The following is a 19,732-nucleotide window of genomic DNA, read 5'->3' as shown; positions in this document are numbered from 1 at the left end:
GCAGGCGGATGCTTTACCACCTGAGCTACTACGGAAGCCCCTGGGGCTCATGTTATAGCCTTCCTTTCCTCTTATTTCTCCTTCTCTGCCAAGATGTCTCAGTCACCAAGTCTAGGAGATTCTTTTACAACATCTCTACCATCAACCCTTTAATTTTCTACCACTTGGTTCCTAGTTCAGGCACTAATTGTCTCACACTGACTCCTTTAATTTAGCTTCACTTTTTAGTAAAATATCTTTTGCTTAATGCCTAAACCTTTACATCTATTTATTAGAAAATTCTATAAGTTGATAATATAACCATTGGGTCATTATGGGTTAATTCTTTAAAGAGTTAGAGCCAATAATTAACATAAAATACCCTCTCCATTATATTGTGAAGTGTCGTGTGCAGTCATATTCTATTGATGGAACCACAATTTATACAAATTAGAAGGAAATTATAAGACATACATGTATGCCAAGTATTCCTGTTCAGCAGTTTTATTCATCATCTCAGCCAGTCTGCCTGGGTGAACTGAGCCGTAAGAGGAGGTGGGGGGTGAGGAAAATTTCCAGTGGTCACTGCTTTTTTTCACATGACCTTGACTCATATCTTCATATATGTATTTACAGTTAAAGGCTAGTGTTGTCTACTATAACCAAATGACCATAGTCTTGCTTGAAATTTTTGGCAATATTTGTCATATGCAATTTTAAGATAATAAGTTTTCATTGTAAAATAACACCTTATCTTGTAAAATCTGTGCTAACTTTATAAGCTAAGCAGCAGGTTTGGAAGAACATGCAAAGAGTGGATTCTTGGAGCCAAATGAGTCTATTTCTTCCTCCTTTTCACATAGTGCTGAGCATATCTACACTTAAGAAATATTTAATAGGCGGGATAAAATTTGCTGATGGGTGACACAAAATAGAAGTAAGGGTTTTGCTTTGTTTGTATTATTTTATTATGAAAATAATACTGAATCATGATTACAACAGAAACAAAATTGACTGGAAATAAATCAACCCATCAGGCACTTAAACTATGTAATGAAAAGTCTTACTCCTAGTTCTGCCATTCCCAGTGCCTTTGGAAAAATAACTAATTTACCTTTCCATTTGAACACTAGACTTGATTCTATTTGCCACCAATATAGTTGCAAAATTCTTTATGACCTCTTTGAAAAGTTCTAGTTAGATACAAGAAATAAAACATCCCAGAGTACCTGAATAGGATGCTCAATTACTAAAAAAAAAAAAAAAGAAAGAAACAAAGAAAAAGGGATCGTTTGATGCCTTTTAAACGTTGTCATCAATGCATTTATAAACAAATCATAATAAATATTTTATATGTCACAGTGGTATTTTGCCACTAGGTACCTAAAATTAAAGAAATGTACTGTTTTAGCTTCATTTAAAGTTAAAGACAATACAAAGTATATTGGAAATTTTACATAATCACTTTCATTCTTTTTTAAAAAGCTGTCTTTCTAAGTTAGCTAAATGTTTTTGAAGCTTAATTAGTTACTTTAAACATTCAAAATAGAATTGCTTTGGCCTCTATGGTGTCTGAGTTTAGTTATCACAGTGAGCACAGAGTATAATTTTGTTTTCTATTCTCAGATACCTCTTTCTTTCAGCCTCAGAATAGAAAGTCACAACCCTTAGCTCCAATACCAAATAGAATAAATATAAGTTCACACAAAGGGTGAGTGGCAAGCTCAGATCTTATAAGCCATAGGGAGATTTGATTGGTACCAATGAAACTGTGTGTATTATATTTAATTAAATAAAGTTAAATTATGTATGTAGTTTGTGCATAGCAATGGGTACTTCAGAGAAGCTGCTCTTGGTAGGAATTAGCTGTGATTGACTATGTTTGCAGAGTACGGCAAGGTTATTAAATAAATAACATAGTAACATGTTCCATTTAACACAGATTATATGTGAAATCAGTTGCAGGTTATGAATGAGATGTGGAAGGCATAAACTGCAATTCTCTTTTCAAAAGTGTGGGAATAAAGAAAAGAGATATGTAATCCTTACTAATAAGCTTGCACTTTTTAGTTATGCTACAGTAAGAAAGAGGAGAAACTGTGTCATTCATTGCTCAAAGCACCCAAATTACAAGGTGTGCCTCTAAGCTTCCCTGCTGGTTATGGTTATAGAAGAGACAAGTTACCTTCCAGAGCTCTCCTTCCAGCAGGCAGCACGGTCCATGCAGAGAGAATTATCACAGAGCAGAACAGACCACAGCACCCCTCATTAATGCATTCCTGTCTGGGACCATGTAAACGCTTTGGCAGACCAGTTCTACACTTCTGCACAACTCATTTACAGAATTTACACTGCAAGGGGATGGTTAAGGAGATGGGACCTCTTTGCATGGGGGAATCTGATTATACCAAAGGGCTAAAGCATCTTGAAATTCTTTAGTTATCTGCTCACTTGGGAGGAGTTTGTCAAGATGGGCTCTAATGAAATCAGATTCTTTTGTTTGTGGAAAATAAAATGGAAGATCTTATTAAGTGACCCCTTAACTTTCCTGAAGCCTGGAAACTTCAGTGATGAGGTAGGATCCAGTGGAGGAAAGAGGGATTAGAGGAACTTCACCATCTGTTTTCTGACTGGTGTGCCTCTCTCTTTAATGAGGGAGTAAATCAACCTTATTAATCTTATTAAATAACACATTTGGTACAAACCTAGGTTTTAGAGAAAAGCAGACTCTGTCAGGACCATATCACAGATATAGCTAACATGAAGATCCAGGAGCAGAAGGTCAAGATTTATTCACAACCAGGCATGCTCATGGCTGGCTTCAATTCTGATTGGACAGTATCCTGACAAAAGTCTGTTCTGATTGATTGAGACTCATGTACCAAATGTAATTATTTTGAACATCACTTCTATGGAATTCTTGCCTGTCCATGGCCCTTAAAGAGGCTGGGAAGTTCACAAAACTCTTAGCTGTAATTATTCTGATTTGGAGAGAGAAAGAGAAGAGAGAGACAGACAGAAATAGAGACAGAGAGCAAGTTGACCATATATTGTGGACCCAAATATACAAACAATTTATCCATCACTTTTCTGAATAGAATATTAATCATTTTCCTTTAGCCAGAGCCAAAGGCAAGAGGGGAAAGACCTGGGAGAACCATTGTCTATGGATAGGTCCTTCTGAAATACACCTTAAAGAGAAGTGATTCTTGAGTGCTTACTCCTCCTCTCATCTGTAAAGCACTTTCCCTCAGTTTAGTTCTAATTCTAATCCTTTGCCCCTTATCATAAGCTAATTTTTGCCTTTTCTCACAGTTTTACAATTGTGTATGATCTTTGAAGGCAGGGAGAAACTGTTAGGTATGTAGAATAGGAAAAAGAAGTACAAAATAGCAGTGGCTAGAAGACAGAGAAAGGGAAAAGCCTGAGAAAATAGAACCAAGGAAGGTCTGAGGACAGTAGTGAGAACCTCAGGTGAAGCAAACAGCCCTCCTGGCTAGCCCAGTTTACATAGGGTAGGCTCAGGGGGAGGAGAAAAAACAAATAAAAAGAGGAGCCAAAATTGAGCCTCGCTCTTCTCTTCGTTTCTTTTGGGTTGGCCCACCCTCACGCCTCAAGGATGCATTTTCCTTTGCTTGGCAAATAAAACTGAGCTGTAACAAAGCTGTAACACTGGTCCACAGTTTAAACTGAGCTGTAACACCGGTCCATCCATCGCTTCAAATTTTTTGCTGCGATGAGACAGAACCAAGGAAATCACACACTCCCGTGACAGAACCATGTCATATTATTTGTTGCCTTTATTTACCATGCCTTGTATGTTGCATAGTATATTGCTGACTGATCAATTGAGACAAATAAGCATGGTCTTGCTCCATGGATTTTCTTTTAAGCTAAGTAAGACTCCAAGAGGAAAAAACTATCTCTTGTGTGCCACTCTTTTTTCCCCTACTGTTCCCTGAAAGATGAAGACTCTGCCAGTGGCTCTGGCAGGCTCCAGGTGCAGACCCATTGTGTGGTTGTGTGGTCCAGTGGTGGTCAACCACAGCACCTACTGTGGGGAGGGCTATGGGGATGACAGCATAGTTGCTAACCCATAGATTCCAGCAGAATCTTTCAGGAGGGGAGTGGGTGGGTGATTATTCTTCACTGAAACATCTCCAGAGAAAGAGCAAGGACTGACAATCTTCAGTGAGCTATTTCAGTTTCTAATTAATCATTTGGACAGGAAATTCTTGTCATGTATAACCAAAATCATTCTACCACAAATTAAGTCAAAGTTTCCTGGTTTTCTTCTTTCTAGAGGTGGATCAGAATTAGGCACTATCCTGCATTTGATAACCTATTATGGGTAAAAATACATAGGATATCAAGATTGTCTATTTAATAACACTTTATTAAAATGCCTTTGTGACTAGGAATCCCATATGAAGCCTACTGGCCCTAGAGGGAGAATGAAAGCTCACATCTTTTTTTTTTTTTAAGCTCATTTTTTTTTTTTTAGGTTTTGTCTCTCTTTTTTTAAATTGAGATAGAATTGCTTTATAATGTTGTGTTAGTTTCTGTTGTAAAGTGAAGTGAATCAGCTGTATGTATACATATATCCCCTCCCTCTTTTGCTTCCTTCCCACCCACCCCCTCATCCTACCCTTCTACATCATCAGAGTGCACTACCAAAGTTCAGCTAGATTTAGTCTTAACATTAAATATCTAGGCTGAGGAAACAGTAGTATTGTAGCACAGAGGATTAGCTGAGTTCAGTCCTGGAGATGGTGGCAAGGAGAACTGGCCAGGCCAGATGGCCTGTGTTGCCTAAAAGTGGGTGACAAGTTAGGCAAAAAGAGTCTGGAGCAAACCTAGCAGCTTCTCCCAAGTGTTGTTACAGGGGCTCCATCAGCCCTCCTGCATTGTCATGCAGGTCTGCAGGAGCCCAATCAGGTGAATGCCATGAGCTCATAACAAGAGCCACGCTGCAACAGCTGAGGCTCCTCAGCCCGGCCCAGTGAGAGCTCACATTTTGCGGTGAAAGTGTGTTGAGTTTACAAAGTGGGGAAGGAGAGGTGTCACGGGATGATCTTTTCTTTGACATGGCCTTGGGTGTTCTGTTTCATGTTGTTTGGGTAGGCTGTGTGGGAGGTGGGATGGCTTTGTTCGGCTGGCTTGGATGTTTGAGGTGGGGATGTGAAAGCGGTTATGAAGCTTCTATGTGATAAAGGACAAAGACTCTCACAGCTCTCCCTTCCTTACCTGCCTGTATTAGAAAAGCATTCAATCAAACTCTGTCATCAAGGCAGTGACTGTTACAGAGACAGGAACTGTATGAGATATTTATACAAGATTGTCTGTTGTGTGGAATCTGTGGAAACCAGACCACCCTTCCTATGGGTCAGCTGCCAAAGTCTTGAAATAGCTTTTAGGGCCAGGACCTTTCCGTTATGGTATTTCTCTTTGTACATAAAACTGGGGTGGGGGGGGGGTGATTTTACTCCCATCATGCCTCTCCCACCCCAATTTATTACCATCCTTTTATATCCTCTCACTTTCTTTCACCTGTTTAAACTTGGGAGAAAAACAGGGCAAGAGGAGAGAGGAAGGGGGACCAGGACAAGCCTTCAACTGAGAAGGCAGCTGCTTGCATTGTGTGCTGTTGGCAGCTCCCGGCCTTTCTGGAGCATCTCCAAGTACCTCTTCCAAATGCTGACTGATACAGAAAATTCCATTTTGTTCTCCTTCCAAATTCAATCTCCATCATGGATTTTGTCATTTTGCTTTATCTTTTCCCAGTTTTATCCCCCCCCAAGCCCCCTTAAAGTAGTTTACCTGTAATTTAGAATTATAATAAAAACATACAACAATCAACAAATACTTGAGGTTTTGACTCCTAGACCAGAATTTAGAAATAATCATCTAAGTCAGCTCTCTTACTTTTCCATTGAGAAGCTCAGAGGGGTAGAATGACCTACCCCAAATCAGGCAAATAATAAATGGGAGAACCAAACTAGACATTAGCACAAATGCTTTGTGTAAGACTGTCTGTAGGCTCCTGCAGCAGATTAAGAACCAATAAAAATAACAGTGATGTGACTCTGAAACAAGATATTAAAACTCTTAGTAATTAAGAATGATGGGGACAAAGATGAGGAAGAGAAGAGTTGCCCCAGGCTCAGGTATACTCTGAAATGTTAAATCTGTTAAAACCCAAAGGAATATTAATGAAGGAAGCTTTATTCTGGGAAGAAGGCACCGAGATGGCTATGGAAATAGTCAAGACAAACTTATGACCTTTCTGTCTGTCAAGTTTTATTTCCATGATTTAAATATTATGGAGCTTGTGTGAGGCATTATCTGTATCTCTCTTTGTTATAAATTACACTGAGAATGTTCTATAGTATTACAGGAAGAAAAAATGTCCACTATCAGTAGGACATACAGAGTCTTGTTGGTGCCAAAGAGTTATTTAAAAATGGATAAAAATTCACTCCCTCCAACCACAGATATCCCCACTAGGATGCCCCATTAACTCCTGCCACCGTGGGTTCAGTGGATGACCCACCAGTGACAATGATTAGTCAAATTCAAATATGACATGTTGCAAACCAGGGCACAAACTATCAGGAGTTTTAGAAAATTACATGTGATTTTGAAGATATGCAGGATGTTGGAGGAGAATCCTGTTAGTGGTGTTTCTTTCTATGGAACCCTCTTGAGAATATGTGTAGCTAACAATTTTTTAAAATTAAAGTTTTCCACGAATTAAAAAAAAAAAGCAGCAATGGAAGTCAATGGTTTCTTCTGATACTGCATTATATTGAAATACAGTAAGATAAATTATGTTGGGCTTCTTTCATTTTTTAAAGAGTTCAGAAATCCTTGAACTTCAAATCAGTATATAAAAATGTCCCATTATCTTAATTATCAGTCGTCATACATTTTCATGGACTGCCTTTCATTTCAGAGATGGTGCCTGCTTATTCAGCACCAGCAAATGTTAAGGGGCACATTTGAGCTAAATGACTATTAGATAGTCTTCATGGACAATTAAAATATGGATTTTTCCCCAACTTTTATCTTGAGGTAATCAGGAGGTGTCATTGCTGTTGTTTAGTTGCTAGGTTGTATCCAACTAGTTTGCAACCCCATGGCCTATAGCCTGCCAGGCTCCTCTGTCCATAGATCTCCAAGCAAGAATATTGGACTTGGTTGCCATTTCTTTCTCGAGGGGATCTCCCTGACCCAGGAATCGAATCCAAATCTCCTGCATTGCAGGCGGATTCTTTACTACTGAGCCACCAGGAAAGCCCCAATCAGGAGGTACTATCAATGAATTAATTTATCCCCTGACCAATTACATATTTTCCTATTGCTTCAATCAGTAAGTCTGACTGATGCAATTTTCATCTTCTTAACTCTTCTACCCACTTTTGGCAGGGGCATGATGTCATAAAGAAGATATCAGGTCAGAAGCCAGGGCATGTAAGTCCAAGTCTTATCCCTGAAATGTACTCTGGATCTCTGACGATGAATCTTGTTTTCTTCATCTGTAAAATGAAAGCATTGAATTAGACAAACTGTACATCATCTTCTAGTTTTAGCATTCATTGTGTCTGAAGTGGCAAAGAAGGAGGATTGGGGAGAGAGCAGAGAAGGGGAGAAAGAAGGGAAGGAAGGGAAGAGAATGAAAAGGTCTGGGTAGGGTCACATTACAGATACTTAATGCCTGCATAGTTGACAGTCAACAGGACCAGAGAAATCAAACGCTGCCTGCTGGAATCATTTTAACCCAGAGTGAGGGCACTTACTTCCTTACTTAGACAAGATCATATTTCATATCAAATATGACAGTTCCTTTAAAAACTAAATTTAAATTAGTCTTATGCAAGCATCCCAAAGTATACTTTAATTGGATCACAAGTCTGTGACAAAAGGAACGACTATGTCTAACTTCTTCCAGTATCACCTTCTATATTAATTCATGAATTCTCATCTCTTTTTTTGTCCTTTTCTAGACCATCATTTTGTGGTTTCCCTGGTAGCTCAGCTGGTAAAGAATCCCTCTGCAATACAGGAGGCCTGGGTTCAATCCCTGGGTAAGGAAGAAGGGATAGCCTACCCACTCCACTATTCTTGGACTTTCCTAGTGGCTCAGATGGTAAAGAATCCACCTGCAATGAGGGAGACCTGGGTTCAGTCCCTGGTTGGGAAGATCCCCTGGAGAAGGAAACAGCTACCCACTCTACTATTCTGGTCTGGAGAATCCCCATTTACAGAGGAGCTGGCAGGCTACAGTCCACAGGGTCACAAAGAGTCAGACATGACTGAGTGACTAAGCACAGACCATCATTTAACCTGGTTTACGATAAAAATGAACTAACATCCTGTCATTGTACACTATAGTACAAGGTACTGTTTAGCTAAGGGCCAACTTTCTAATCACTTAGCACTCTAGTAAATTAGACTCGTGCATATTCATATAGAAATGCTCAGTTGTTCTACACCAAGAGGTCCACACCTAGACATTTCCCTGGTGAATGGTTCGTGAAAGCAATTTTTCAAATTAGCTGCATTTCTGGCAATCCAACCCAAAATAGGTTTCTTTGCAGGATATTAAGACAGAGCTTAGGGCAGGTGGCATCCAATAGGATCTCAGAATCGGAATTGTTTTGAAAAAACCTGAAAGAGAACTGGCATTCATGAAGAGGGAGCATGGCACATTTCTGTCAGTGGCCCTGAGGCCTTTCTATCATGGAGCCCATGAGGTTCTTATTGATGGGCTGTGACAGTTAAAACAAAAAGAATTGTGGCTTCTTGACTCAACTCCCTTGGATGAGATCTGAGACAGACCTAGCAGTTCATTTTGCTTGACAGCAAGTTTATTCGATCTTGAAGCCCCAGTGCATTTGCCATTAAGCTTCTCAGCAAACCATTTCTACACCATTGGCCATTACGTGTGCTCCTGATGGCAGCACAATAGAACCATGGATATCTAGTGCACAAATCCAGCCCACTTATTAAATACCTGCTTTGTATCAGACAGCGTGTTAATGTCCTGAAAGCACTGATCATATGTAATCCTCATCCCTCATGGACGTTTAGTTCAATCTGGGGTCCACAGGAACCTCTTTGGAGCAAGTGATGCCTGCACTGAGCCTTATGGGAGAAGGAAGAGTTAGCCATGTGGACAAACCTAAGGAAACCTCTCCTAGGGAAACCTAGGCAGGAGATGAGCCTCATCTCTTCAGGAAAAGGTAGGCAGGTTGATGTGAGCAGAGTGTGAGTCACGGATGGGAATATTATCTCTGTAAAGGGCCAGATAGTGAATATTTCAGGCTTTGTGGCCCTATAATACTAGCTCTGTTGCTGTAGGATGAAAGCACCACATATGGCTGGACACAGCTGTGTTCTCATAAAATTTTACTTCCAACCCAGGTGTCTGGAGAAGTCTGGCCAAGGAGCCCTAGTTTGCTGGGCAGGGCAGAGCGAGTGCAGTGACAGGGACGGTCAAGGGCCTGCTTTGGTGGGACTCCTTTACCTGGTCAGGCCACTGGGATTTGGAGAAATGAGAAATAGTTAAGGCCTGAACTTCCCACAGGAAGCCAAAGGACAGATGGTCTTAGTACCTCTTGCTAAAACTTAGAAAGGAAAATCTATGCCAAGCAAAGGCGCTGGCAATTTTCCCTCTCCTCACAGAACGCCCACACTTCCTCCAAAGTCTTGCCTGCTGGATTGACACAGCAAGAGCTTCCAACCTGGGCCAGGCTCTTTCCTGTGTGACTGTAGGCCCCAGGGTCTCTTTCCAGACTCCCCTACACTCCTCAGGGCTCTGGAGATACCAACCTGATGAGGTGTTTGATGGGGTTCGTTCAAAAGCAGGGGAAGGAAAATAGGGATTCCTGATAGCACCAAAGATCCCCACAGAATACAAGTTTTTTTCTTTTTTTCACTCCCCTAGAGATCTGGGAAATTATAAGCATTTATAAAATATATTTTCCATTACATTACCATTTCCTGTCTCCATTTGCAGACTCCCACTCTAACCAGATTTGCTATGAACCCAACCGAGAATAATACAGTTTATTCCTTCCATCATGTGACAGTTTGTCTGGCTCCCTGTCACACATTCAAAATGTACCCTGAGTGAAATAAAATCCATGTTCTTGTGGTTCCAGGTAAGAAAGGAAGTACATGGTTGCCAAGACTCAGAGAAGCACCATTTGGTTAGACCCAACTAAGCGAAGAAGAAGTAACAGAGTTCTTGGGGGATTAAGTTCTCTTTCTAAAACAAAGACACCTACAGTCAGAGCAAGGGGAAGGGGGAGCCAGCACTATCCTCGAAGTCTTACCTGATTCTGTCTCATTCCCTGTAACTGTGGACTAGGCTTCAAAATAGGCACAATTAACTTTTCTTACATTTTGCTTTTACAGATTAAAAGTTATTAAATTTGTGAGTCAGCATCATGAAAATTGGGGTAATATGAAAAGGTTATTGGCATGCAGTTTCCACAGTATTATTAGAAGTCAACACTGAGTCATAGCCTCCCAGATATGAAGAAAGGGAAAGGCTTATTCTAGGTTTGATGACAAGGTAACTCGGATGGGGTTTTATTGTAGGTAAGGAGTGGATGGGGTTGGCACCAAAGTACTGAGTTAGAGGCTGCATTGTTTGAGATTCTTGGCTGCCCGCAGAGGGTTGCAACACCCGTGGGTCTTCTTTTTTATTTATTATTTTTAATTTATTTTTGACTGTGCTTGTGTCTAGTCAAGGCTATGGTTTTTCCAGTAGTCTTGTATGGCTGGGCACTGAAGAATTGATGCTTTTGAACTGTGGTATTGGAAAAGATTCTTGAGAGTCCCTTGGACTGCAAGGAGATCCAACCAGTCCATCCTAAGGCAAATCAGTCCTGATTGTTCATTGGAAGGACTGATGTTGAAGTTGAAACTCCAATACTTTGGCTACCTGATGCAAAGAGCTGACTCACTGGAAAAGACCCTGATGCTGGTAAAGATTGAAGGTGAAAGGAGAAAGGGATAACAGAGGATGAGATGGCTGGATGGCATCACCGACTTGATGGACATGAATTTGAGTAAACTCTGGGAGCTGGTGATGGACAGGGAGGCCTGGTGTGCTGCAGTCCATGGAGCTGCAAAGAGTCGGACATGACTGAGCGACTGAACTGAACTGAACTGAACTGTACTGTGTCTTCATTACTGCATGGGATTTTCTCTAGTTGTGAGCAGGGGCTACTCTCTAGTTGCAGTGAATGGGCTTCACATTTTGGTGGCTTCTCTTGTGGAGTACAGACTCTAGGGCATGTGAGTTGAGCAGTTGCAGCTCCTAGACTCTAAATCACAAGCTGAAAAGTTGTGGCGCATGGGCTTAGTTGCCCCACAGAAAGTGGGGATCAGAGATTGAACCTGTGTCTCCTGCATTGCGAGGCAGATTCTTTACCACTGACTCACTAGGAAAATCACCCATGAGCCTTCTTAACTTGGTTGCCCAGAGGTAGAGCCAGCAGGGAAGGAGGGTGGGGATCTGCAATGGTCAAACATCAGAACCAGACGGGCCTCTTCACTGTGTGCCCTTTCTGTCCTCCTGGTTTTCAGCTCACAGAGATGGTTTGCTGTTGTTGTTCAGTCACCAAGGTGTGTCTGACTCTTTGTGACCCCATGGACTGCAGCATGCCAAGGTCCCCCTGTCCCCCACCATCTCCCAGAATTTGCCCAAGTTCATGTCCATTGCTTGAACAGAAATGAATATGAGATCTCAAAGAATCTTCCAATGGATTCCTTTTTATATTAAGTTAACCAGACTTGATTTCTGTTGATTGCAATCAAGAATCTTGACTGATAACTCTAGAGCCGAAAACTTTATCATTTCAGGTTAAACAAACAAGCTTTAAACTTTAAGCAGAGAACAACTGTAAGCACTATTTCAAAGCGACAAGAATATTGGTGTTCAGTTCAGTTCAGTTCAGTCACTCAGTTGTGTCCGACTCTTTGCAACCCCAAGAACCACAGCACGCCAGGCCTCCCTGTCCATCACCACCTCCTGGGGTCCACCCAAACCCATGTCCATCGAGTCAATGACGCCATTCAGCCACCTCATCCGCCATCATCCCCTTCTCCTCCTGCCCCCAACCTTTCCCAGCATCAGGGTCTTTTCAGATGAGTCAGCTCTTCACATCAGGTGGCCAAAGTATTGGAGTTTCAGCTTCAACATCAGTCCTTCCAATGAACACCCAGGACTGAACTCCTTTAGGATGGACTGGTTGGATCTCCTTGCAGTCCAAGGGACTCCCAAGAATCTTCTCCAACACCACAGTTCAAAAGCATCAATTCTTTGACACTCAGCTTTCTTTATAGTCCAACTCTCACATCCAAACATGACCACTGGAAAAACCATAGCCTTGACTAGACAGACCTTTGTTGGCAAAGTAATGTCTCTACTTTTTAATATGCTGCCTAGGTTGGTCATAACTTTCCTTCCAAGGAGTAAGAGTCTTTTAATTTCATGGCTGCAATCACCATCTGCAGTGATTTTGGAGCCCCCCAAAATAAAGCCAGCCACTGCTTCCACTGTTTCCCCATCTGTTTGCCATGGAGTGATGGGACCGGATGCCATGATCTTAGTTTTCTGAATGTTGAGCTTTAGGCAAACTTTTTCACTCTCCTCTTTCACTTTCATCAAGAGGCTTTTTAGTTCTTCTTCGCTTTCTGCCATAAAGGTGGTGTCATCTTCATATCTGAGCTTATTGGTATCTCTCCCGGCAATCTTGATTCCAGCTTGTGCTTCTTCCAGCCCAGCGTTTCTCATGATATACTCTGCATATAAGTTAAATAAGCAGGGTGACAATATACAGCCTTGACGTACTCCTTTTCCTATTTGGAACCAGTCTGTTATTCCATGTCTAGTTCTAACTGTTGCTTCCTGACCTGCATACAGGTTTCTCAAGAGGCAGGTCAGGTGGTCTGGTATTCCCATCTCTTTCAGAATTTTCCACAGTTTATTGTGATCCACAGAGTCAAAGGCTTTGGCATAGTCAATAAGGCAGAAATAGATGTTTTTATGGAACTCTCTTGCTTTTTCAGTGATCCAGCAGATGTTGGCAATTTGATCTCTGGTTCCTCTGCCTTTTCTAAAACCAGCTTCAGCATCTGGAAGTTCACGGCTCACATATTGCTGAAGCCTGGCCTCGAGAATTTTAAACATTACTTAACTAGCGTGTGAGATGAGTGCAATTGTGCGGTAGTTTGAACATTCTTTGGCATTGCCTTTCTTTGGGATTGAAATGAAAACTGACCTTTTCCAGTCCTGTGGCCACTGCTGAGTTTTCCAAATTTGCTGGCATATTGAGTGCAGCACTTTCACAGGATTGTCTTTCAGGATTTGAACTAGCTCAACTGGAATTCCCTCACCTCCACTAGCTTTGTTCATAGTGATGCTTCCTAAGGCCCACTTGAGTTCACATTCCAGGATGTCTGGCTCTAGGTGAGTGATCACACCATCGTGATTGGGTCGTGAAGATCTTTTTTGTATAGTTCTTCTGTGTTTTCTTGCCACCTCTTCTTAATATCTTCTGCTTCTGTTGGGTCCCTACCATTTCTGTCCTTTATTGAACCCTTCTTTGCATGAAATGTTCTCTGTAATTTTCTTGAAGAGATCTCTAGTCTTTCCCACTCTATTGTTTTCCTCTATTTCTTTGCATTGATCCCTGAGGAAGTCTTTCGTATCTCTCCTTGCTATTCTTTGGAACTGCATTCAAATGGGAGTATTTTTCCTTTTCTCCTTTGCTTTTCACTTCCTGTCTTTTCACAGCTATTTGTAAGCCTTCCTCAGACAGCCATTTTGGTTTTTTGCATTTCTTTTCCTTGGAGATGGTCTTGATTCCTGTCTCCTGTATGATGTCAGGAACCTCCATCCATAGTTCATCAGGCACTCTGTCTATCAGATCTAGTCCCTTAAATCTATTTCTCACTTTCACTGTATAGTCATAAGGGATTTGATTTAGGTCATACCTGAATGGTCTAGTGGTTTTCTCTACTTTTTTCAATTTCAGTCTGATTTTGGCAATAAGGAGTTCATGATCAGAACCACAGTCAGCTCCCGGTCTTGTTTTTGCTGACTGTATAGGGCTTCTCCATCTTTGGCTGCAAAGAATAGAATCAATCTGATTTTGTTGTCGACCATCTGCTGATGTCCATGTGTAGAGTCTTCTCTTGTGTTGTTGGAAGAGGGTGTTTGCTATGACCAGTGCGTTCTCTTGGCAAAACTCTATTAGCCTTTGCCCTGCTTCATTCTGTACTCCAAGGCCAAATTTGCCTGGTACTCCAGGTGTTTCTTGACTTCCTACTTTTGCATTCCAGCCCCCTATAATGAAAAGGACATCATTTTTGGGTTTCAGTTCTACAATGTCTTGTAGGTCTTCACAGAACTGTGTAGATTTCCACAAATACATGTTCTTCTCTCTGCAGTAGCCATTGCAGCAGGTCTCAGGGGTCATGATATTGGAAGGTCATTTGGTTCAGTCTTGGGCACCAGAATGATTCATATTTATGGAATTCTAGAGCTTAAAAAGGCCCAAGAGATTATTAAAAAAAAAAAAAAAAAGAAACCCTTTCGTTACTGATGAGGAAACCACCACTAAGAACAAAGCACTTTCCCCAGTCATATGAAGAATTAATAGAGGATCAGAGAGCAAGCATTGAAATTTGTAGTCAAGGGCCCCTTTTATCTTAGCTGGCAGATTCTTGGAATTCAACTCAAGAGGCTTTCTCATGCCTTGGTATTAAGAAGAACAGACTCTCTCTTCATAATATATGAAGGCATTATCTTATATCAATGCCACAGTGCTCTGTGGCTGCCTGGCTCATTCATGCAGGCTGGTGTATTGATGAAGCCAAGGTCATAGGCTGGAGTCAGGAACGAGCAGTCAGTCTGGCTCACGTCCCACAGCACAGTGTCCAGATTCTGGCTGGCTGTGCCGTAATAACAGGACCTGCTGCGGAGGACACCTGGGTAAGAGAGTAAGAATGGCTCTGTGATGTCCATGACCACACTGCTCAGAACATGGGGCAGAAGCAGCTCCCAGAGGGGCTCAGAGGAGGCATTAATGGCATAAGCTTTATATACAGAGGAGGTACTATTAGGCCCTTTGCTTTAGAAAAGAAAGCATATGTGACAAGAAACAGTGAAGGATTCCATTTATTATATAAAGACTTGCCAATTAGGAACGTTCTTCTGTCTTAGGATAAACGCCAGGTATCTCTCCCCTTGAGAAGTCTTCTATTCCTCCTCCGATTCCTACTCCAGACCACGCCTGCCCTATTAAAAGGAGAAGGGGAACAGCCCCCAGAGCATTCCATTGCCATGACCCTACAGTTGCCAGTACCCACTCACCAATTTCTTATTGATGGGATAAGTTTGGAAAGAACCAGGACCACCAAAAGAATGCATATAACAGACTTAGCGAAGTCAAAACAATGAAAGATGTTGCTGTGGTCTGAATTAATTAAGAATTAGTTAGAGAAAAAACTAGTTCTTAAAGAATGGGGAGGATTTTTATGCAGCAAGAGGAAAGTGTGGGAGGTGTCCCAGTATGGGAAGAGTCATTTATGAGCAAAAACACAGGGGAAAGGGTGTATGAGGCATGTGCTGGGCATCCTACAGAGAATTGAAGGGGAAGGAAGTTTCCTTCAGGAAAGACATTGGGAGATGGGTTTGAAGAAAGCAGGCTAAGGCCACATTGTGGGGGCTGAAGTGACAGGCTGAGCTGTGTTGTCTTTGCTCAGCAGGCAGGGGGACCCCTGGAAGCTTTTAGAGCAGGGGAGGAGTGCTGGTCACAGCCATGGTTAAGAGGAGGAGTCTGGCAGTGGTTGGAGGCAGCTGGTTGGAGGTGGTTGGCAGGCAGGCTGGAAATTGCATTCATGATGAAGAGTGACCTTAAGTCGAATAAAAGCTTGATGATTCAAGGTCTGTGTTCCTGATGAGTCATGGACAGGGAGGGAGGAGGACTTATTCTTTCTTGTTAGGAAGTAGCTCTGGTGTCACCACTGAGTTCCAGAAAATGTACGTTTGCTTCAGACCAGAATACCAAAGACTAGATCTCTTCAATGAGCCTGGCCCTGTAGATGCCTGGACATGCGGCAGAGCGAGCCTGATCCGGGAGTGGATGGGCCACTCTGGACCACACAGAGCTTGGCAACGGCATGTGCTTAATGAGTCTTTACTAGGCAAGCAGTTCTGATTAAAAACAAAGTGTGTTTGACAGAAGACAGTGAAGAATCCCACAGGGGCCTTCATCTGCTTTGTCCAGAACCTAATCAACCAGATAGGATCCATGAAAACTGAATCTCTGTCAAAGCAGGATGATGGACTGAAGGCCCCTGCGCCTGGCCCCACAGAGTCTGGCCTTCCAACCTATTGCTCCTCTACAGATGAGAAGCTGATTGGATTACACTGGTCACCAGGCCACTGGGCTGCAGGACACATACACAGCTGGATAGGGTAGGGATAGAAGAGGAATGAGACATTCACATCTTACTGTAAAATCTTGTAACTAGACTACACGTAGTTAAGAACCTGGGTCCCTTCCCGTCTGTGTTCATTTGGTCTACTAGCTAGACTGTTTTGCCTGAATTAAACAGTCTTCTGAGTCAAACGAATGGCCTAATAGATATTTTACAGAACTGATCAAATAGCTGACTGTTCTGTCTCTTCAGTTCATGTTATTGAAAAGCACCAGCACTGTAACTTCCTCAAAGCCTGTAGGGAGATTTACAGCTCCTGGCATCCCAGTCCCAAATTTTGAATAATAATCTTTTTAAAACATGTTACCACTACCATCCAACACATTTATGTGGAGCAAGTAAATTTTCCTTGTTACAGAGCTTTATAACCTCTGACACATTGGCCCATAGCCTAAAAAGGGAATACAAGTATCAGTCTTGAAAAAATCAGGAAAGGAAAATACATGAGATAAAGGGAATGAAAAGATATTTGTGATGTGGGTATATAATTACAGTCAGTGAACCCTCTGTGCTCAGGGGATGGAGTAAAGAGGTTGGGTCATTGGATCCCAGACTCCAGAGCAAAAGCCAAGAGACCAGGTGAGACAGGAGAGCTGCGGTCTGCTCTGCAAAGCCTGTGCTCTTGAACCGAAGGTGGGCGGCGAGCAGCAGCCACCTCTGTCTGTTTCTCAGCCTCCCCCCACCCCCACCGCCTCTCCGCTGAAAAGGGTCTGTCAACAGAGCAAATTTTCCTCCTCAGCACTCTCTCCTCATCCCCCTACTCCTAACCGCCCCGCCCCCGTCGCTGAAAGATCCTGGGGCTCAGGTGGCAGGAGCATTGCTGGCTTGTGTGTGGAGTCAGGGGAAATCACCGGCTGCTTGAGCTTTGCTAGAGTGTTCAAGAGGCTGGTTTCACTTGATTAAAAGCTCCATCCTCCAGGAAAGAAGCCAGGTCAGCGGGGAGCCTGACTGCCAGCAGAATTCCGCAGGGAAGCAGGAAGACAAGTGAAGGGTTCGGCTCGGCTGCTACCAAATATACAGCTGCACCCAACCGCAGGGCACGCAGCCTTCGCACCCCAGCCCAGTCCCGATTCTCCAGCTGTGCTGCGGGCACAGTCCTGTGGTCCTCGTGAGACGCCGCGTACGGGGAGAGGCTGCGTGCGCTGTGCTCAGCCTGTCCATGTGTCCAACTCTTGATGACCCCACGGACTGTAGCCCGCCAGGCTCCTCTGTCCGTGGGATTTCCCAGGCAAGAACACTGGAGTGGGTTGCCATTTCCTATTCCAGGAGATCTTCCTGACCCAGGGATCAAACCTGCATCTCCTTCATTGGCAGACACATTCTCTACCACTCTGCCACCTGGGAAGCCCCAAGAATAGATGGGTTAAAGCTAAACCCACAGTCAGGGAATGTAGCTGGGACATGTCCCAGAAAGAGCTGTGCCTGTTAGTCTATCATATTGCAGTCAGGTCCATGCTTTGCTTCCTCTGTTCTGAAGAGCTGAGGGGTGCTGAGGGGAAGGGCGTTGGGACAGGCTGCTATACCCTGCCTCGCCTCACAGAACGGCTCCACTTGCGTCCCGGGTGTCCCCAGGGTGCTCTCAGCCTTCAAGAGCCAGGTAAAATTGCCTGGGCAAGGAGTTTTCAACTCCAAAGCCTCTGACTCTGCAAAGTCCTCCCCAGGATGCTCCCTGGAGGGGTGACAGCCTCCTGGTTCTCTTGGCAGAGTGAGATCCTGCCTGCTTACAAAACTCTTCATCTCTTTGCTGAACCCAGGACGCTAAGCCACATCTCTGATTTCCATCAGGAACAAAAATAAACAAAACAAACCCCAAAAGCCTTAGCCATGAGAAGCACATGTGAGAATGACAGACTTTGAGAGAGGACTGGAAGCCGCAAGGAGAGAGTGGTAGTGTACCCAAACTGGCAGGATGTAGTGTACTCAAACTGGCAGGAAACCCTAAAAGTCGCTATTAGACGTTCTTATTCTGTAACACCATCGCAGCCTGCCAGGGGCTGGAGTCTGCTCTCTTGCCCTTTACTGAACGAGAGTTAAATTAGTGGCACTTCTTACCAGTGGCTTCTTCTCTCTCCTTCCTCTCCTTCCCCTTTATTCCATCCCTATAGGAACCAGCTAATTTCTGCCCAGGCCCCTGGAGTTTCATCATATAACTTAAGCCATTATTCAGAAACTTTCCCAAATATGTATTTGATTTTTGTTACTCCTGGTAGTTGTGAACTATCAAATCACAGCAAACACTGAAGTAGGGAATACTAAACCCCTGCTCCCACAAGAAATACGGGCTTCGGCTCCAGTGAGGCTCGGCTCACAACTCCTTTGTCAATCAATCAATACATAACTTTGTTTCATGTGTTTTTCTATTTAAAGATGCCTTATTTAAGGGATATTGTTTATTCAATCATGATTCATTAATGACTAAACTTGTGGTCAATAGCACTGTAACTCATGCCAGGCCAATTTTCTCTGTAAGGCACTTAGGAACAATAGACAGAACTTCAGTACTGTGCTTTGGGGCTATTTTAAACAGCAAAATTACTAACGAAAGGCACACAAATGCAAAAAAATAAAAAGTGGCACTAAATAGACCTCCAAAAGGACACTTGAGGACAATAGAAAGGCCAAAGGAAAAAAACAGGGCATCACCTTGTTCAGTCCCAGCTGGAAACATATACATTAAATGAATTAATTTTTTGCTGCTCTGCAGATGTCTGTGAATAACTGCAAAAGTACTGCAAGTATTGATTGGGGGGGAGGATGACAAGCAGGTTTTAGCAAGTACATAAATTAAGAAATTTGGAATTGGCAGATAGGATCAACTGTATGTCCTTTCCTAAGAAGCATAATGGTGCCAACTGTTCAGATAACTGTTTTCCATTTTATCACTTTAATATTAGCACAGAATTCATTTGAAAAATTTTTTCTCCTATTTAAAGGAGATTTGGAAACCAGTGTTTTGAAAAACCTGATCCGTAGTTCATTCCAATTGCAATTATCAGTCTTGTCTATTAAGAGGGAACTGATGAAATTTGTCAACCTCGTGATGAGAACAGAGAGGAGAGCCTAAAAGTGAAGATATTACACAGAGTGGGGAGGTTGCATGTTACTGTGAGATATCTGTTTGGTAGAGAAGATAACCTATTGTCCTGTAGGACATTAGCCAGTTTTATATCCAATCTACAAAATGTTATTCTAGAATTCCTTTTTCCAATTTGCCTAGAAGGTGAACCCT

The 19,732-nt window shown here is 42.6% G+C and overlaps 1 long non-coding RNA gene across 7 annotated transcripts in view; it reads left to right on the top strand.

Moving 5' to 3' along the window:
- LOC110152170 (uncharacterized) overlaps positions 1-19,732 on the top strand; it is a 212,334-nt gene that overhangs the window by 113,472 nt on the left and 79,130 nt on the right. The window lies entirely within an intron of this gene.

Source organism: Odocoileus virginianus, chromosome 32 (assembly GCF_023699985.2).
Source record: "Odocoileus virginianus isolate 20LAN1187 ecotype Illinois chromosome 32, Ovbor_1.2, whole genome shotgun sequence".
Classification (NCBI taxonomy): domain Eukaryota; kingdom Metazoa; phylum Chordata; class Mammalia; order Artiodactyla; family Cervidae; genus Odocoileus; species Odocoileus virginianus.
Note: the sequence above shows the minus strand (reverse complement) of the source record. Positions and strands in the feature narration are given on the sequence as shown.